This window comes from Scylla paramamosain, unplaced genomic scaffold, assembly GCF_035594125.1.
Source record: "Scylla paramamosain isolate STU-SP2022 unplaced genomic scaffold, ASM3559412v1 Contig2, whole genome shotgun sequence".
NCBI classification, from domain to species: domain Eukaryota; kingdom Metazoa; phylum Arthropoda; class Malacostraca; order Decapoda; family Portunidae; genus Scylla; species Scylla paramamosain.
The window spans coordinates 1,115,001-1,120,000 of record NW_026973667.1 but is presented as its reverse complement, the minus strand read 5'-3'; positions in this window follow the sequence as shown (position 1 = coordinate 1,120,000).

Below are 5,000 nucleotides of genomic sequence, written 5' to 3'. Positions count from 1 at the left end.
TTCTTCAGTCACATCCCACACATCTAAATGCCCAATGAAATTCAAACAAGCACAATTAGCACACAGGACCTCCACAGCACCCATTGTTAGGAGGCAATTAGGCTGATTATATAAATTAGTCTTATACTGGCACTCCGCTATGAAGGAGGTGAGAGAGGGAAGGAGAGAAGCGATAGCAGAGACCAAAGAATCATTCAATTCATCAACCATGTAATTTCTATCATCAGTTAGCGTCAAAGTGAGGTTGGTGAGGTTAGGGGTGCCCGATACGAGGGTTTTCAGAGCGTTAAACTCAATGAAACTGGAGCGAATGAGTGTGAAGGACATTAGGCTTGGGATACGAACTGGCGCTAGGCTTGAAATTGCATTACTAGATTCGTTCACCCCCATTTGAAACGTTGAGTGACGAATGGTAAGGGTTTCCAGAGGTATTCTCCCCTTGCTTAACGCCTGAAGTAACGGCCAAGCCACATGGAACTCTAAATTAATGTCTAAATGACGGAGGTTCTTGTAGCGGCGTGCTGAAAGGTGGAAGTCTGGGAGGGTGAGGCTGAGCGAGTTAACAGACGGGAAAGCAGTCAAAATGGAAGTTGTCACATTTTCACTCATAATAATCTCAACGGTCGTTAATTTCGGCACAATACTGGTCAGGTACTGCACATCAGGCATGGGGCGTCTGTTGTACGTGTCTATGTCACTCAGATGCGTCAGGGAGAGGCTGGCAGGGGCGTCTTTCTCCTGCCGAAGCTGCTGGAGGGACACAAGCATCGGCGCGCCAGTGATCGACTCCAGCCTGCGCAGTTGACAAAGCGCACGGGCGACATGCGTTGCCAGCCCACCGTCCTCGTCATCTAAGCGAGGCAGCACTAGTTTTTGCAGCTTAGGGCACCCCCCGGGCCTCGTACCGCTAAAGTCTCCGGGGGCACGGTCATAAAGGGCTCCCAACGAAGAGACAAGAAGCTTCTCCTGCAGTGCAAACTCAGGATCCTCTTTGACATAATTCATTGCAAACGTGGCTTCGCAGTTACAAGCAAGTTCCAGGCGTCTTAGTGACCTGCAATGCCCTCCTATCAGTTTAATAACCTCTCCGGTGACTAAATGCGGCCATAGTAGTGTAGATAGACTAGCTAACCGGTTCACGTTCTCTCCTATCACCACTACCATCATATTCTCGAGTCTCGCTGATGTCAAGTTCCCCGTGGCTTTGGGATCTCGATTGTTTAACCTACAAGTTGAAAGCCACTTCATTATCTGGTGCTGGAGGGGCGTGAGGTCCAGAGAGGCTACATATGACCCCAGTAGTGTGTCTAGGGTGTAGCTGAGGGCACGCTGAAGACGCTGCACCCTCGTCTCGAACCCCACGTCGTGTTTCTTGGCCCTTGGCGGTGTTGTTAGGGCCTCAGTGACTTCTAAAAGGACTTGGTGCAGTAAGGACTCCCTGGTATCCTTAGGGACCCCCTCGCCTAGGTATTGCTGTATGCGTGTCACTTGTACGGTGGTCAGTGTGTTGGTGAGAATACCACCACCACCACCACTACTGCCACCACCACCACTGCCACCACTGCCACTAAGGGGTTTCTTTGCTGTCTGTGGAGAGATGGAGTGGGTTAGTGGATGGATAGATGGATGATGAGTGGGTGGAGAGATAAGTGGATAGATTTGTTAGAAGATAGATAGATAAATAGATAGATAGATGAATGGATAGATAAATAGATAAATAGATAAATTGATAGAACACTACATAAATCATTGTTTTGTTAAAAGGTTGATAGACTGAATGACGAATAGACAGACAGATAGACAGACAGATAGATAGATAGATAGATAGATACACACTGTAACACACACACACACACGAACACACACACACACACACACACACACACACACACAACAGTAATAACTACAATAATACGAGTAAATAAAAAAAAATATATAAAAAGAAAACAACAACAACAACAACAACAACAACAACAACAACATACCTTCGTACCTGACCCGCTGATCTTCGTACTTTTCTTTCCTGCTTTTAAATTTTTCTTACCCACAATTCTCTTCTTCACAATCGGGTCTCCTCCTACTATTTTTACAAAGGCTATGGCGAGAAAGTTAGCCAGGGCAGAGGTACTTAGTGACTTAAGCTGCTGTACTGTTTTCAGGGGCGGCATGGTGAAGACAGACACTTCAAGGGAGTCAAGGGTTCTGACACACGTTTAGCACCGGGAGTGAGCTTGAAGCCCTTGATGTGGTGATGTGCTCTGTGATGTGATTTCTTCAAGGGAGTTGAGGGTTCTGATAGGCGTTTTGCTGAGGGAGAGAGCTTGAGTGAGGTTGGAGGAAGAGGAAGAGAAAGAGAAAGAGGAGAAAAGAAGAAAGAAGAAAAGAAAAACGGTTAGAGAGAGAGAGAGAGAGAGAGAGAGAGAGAGAGAGAGAGAGAGAGAGAGAGAGAGAGAGAGAGAGAGAGAGAGAGAGAGAGAGAGGAAGGGTAAGATACAAAAATAAGGTTAATTATGTCTATATATAAATTTCAACTCTATTGATCCTTACTGTGGGAAGAAAATGGTATAATATTTTGCACACACACACACACACACACACACACAGGGAGAGAGAGAGAGAGAGAGAGAGAGAGAGAGAGAGAGAGAGAGAGAGAGAGAGAGAGAGAGAGAGAGAGAGAGAGAGAGAGAGAGAATGTGTGTGTGATAAAAACGTACAGTAATTTTTAGAATATGTACGAAAGAGTAATCTTAATACACACACACACACACACACACACACACACAACAAACACACACACACACACACACACACACACACACACACACACACACACGAAAAAACGGCAAAATTAAAAAAAAAAAAAAATCACCATTATAGAAAGGAAAAAAACAATAAAAAGCAAATAAATAAACAAAATAAAGCACAAAGTACCTTATGGATTAAAGAGGAGGAGCGTGAGAGGAATATTAAGAAGAAAAGAGAAGAGAAGAGGGAGAGGACGAGCCGGAACAAACACTCCCTCCCTCTGTCAACACAACACTGACTGGGATTAGCTGGCGTCTCCCGTTGTCATGGTAACGGGAGGAGCCAAGTTGGTGGGGGTCTTTTTTACGGGGGAAATAAAAATATGATTATAATTTGTTATTATTTTCATTTTTTCGGTATAATTTCTTACGGGATTACTAAATTGCATTGTTTTTTCCTTTCATTTTTTTTTCTTGTCCTATCTCTAATAATAATAGTTTAACTAGCTGGTAGAAAAGTAAATAAGATAAATAAATTGATAAAATACTTACGCATACACATATTGCATCGCCATCCGGAAGGGAGGAAAGTCTCGGTCTGGGTCCAACTGATGACATCATGCGGTCCGGTTATTTGCATTGCTCGTTTTATTTTGAAAATTATCCCAAGAAAAAAGGCAGCTAGACTCAAATGCTTTATATATTCTGACTCACCACGTACTAAACTAATACCACAAATATCAAAACATTTCAAACTTGAGTAATAATAAAAAAATAAATAAATAATAAGCTGAAAAAATAGTTGAACTTTGACATAATTAAGAACAATTGTACAGTCCACATATACGAAATAACAGTAATAAAAAACACTTTTAAAACATGAACTATTTTAACAAAGAATTTAAAGTCAGAAGCTGAAAGAAAGATAAATAAAAATAAACAAAAATAAATAATAATCATACTAATCATGAAAATAAATAAATGAATAAATAAATCTTGGATAATGACCTTGAATTTCTTTACGGACCTTTCATTTTCTGTGGCCTTTGATACATCTTACATAACAAACCTAACCTAACAATCAGGACAGATAAAAAAAACTCACTTAACAAACCTAACTTAACCTAACCAGGAGGAACAAAACACGTGCCTTTCACACACAAACCTAACCTAACCAGAACTGACAAAAAGGGACTCAATTATATAGAAACCTAACCTAACCTAACCAGAACACACAAAAAATGACTTTAATTATATAGAAACCTAGCCTAACCTAACCAAAACACACAAAAAACGACTTTAATCATATACAAACCTAACCTAACCTAACCAGAACACACAAAAACGACTTTAATTATATAGAAACCTAACCTAACCTAACCAGAACACACAAAAATGACTTTAATTATATAGAAACCTAACCTAACCTAACCAAAACACACAAAAACGACTTTAATTATATTCTAACCTAGCCTAACATAACCAGGACTGACAAAAATTACTTCATTTATATTCAAACCTAACCTAACCTAACCAGAACAAACAAAAACGACTTTAATTATATTCAAACCTAACCTAGCCTAACCAAAACAAACAAAAAAACGACTTTAATTATATAGAAACCTAGCCTAACCTAACCAGAACACAAAAAAAAACGACTTTAATTATATAGAAACCTAGCCTAACCTAACCAGAACACAAAGAAATTACTTCAATTATATTCAAACCTAACCTAACCTAACCAGAACACACAAAAATTACTTTATATAGAAACCTAACCTAGCCTACCCAAAACACACAAAAAAAAAAAACGACTTTAATCATATAGAAACCTAACCTAGCCTAACCAAAACACAAAAAAATTACTTCAATTATATAGAAACCTAACCTAACCAAAACACACAAAAATTACTTTATATAGAAACCTAACCTAGCCTACCCAGAACAAACAAAAACGACTTTAATTATATTCAAACCTAACCTAACCTAACCAAAACAAACAAAAACGACTTTAATTATATAGAAACCTAACCTAACCTAACCAAAACAAACAAAAACGACTTTAATTATATAGAAACCTAACCTAACCTAACCAAAACACACAAAAAAACGACTTTAATCATATACAAACCTAGCCTAACCTAACCAAAACACAAAAAAATTACTTCAATTATATTTAAACCTAACCTAACCTAACCAGAACACACAAAAACGACTTTAATTATATAGAAACCTACCCTAACCTAACCAGAACAC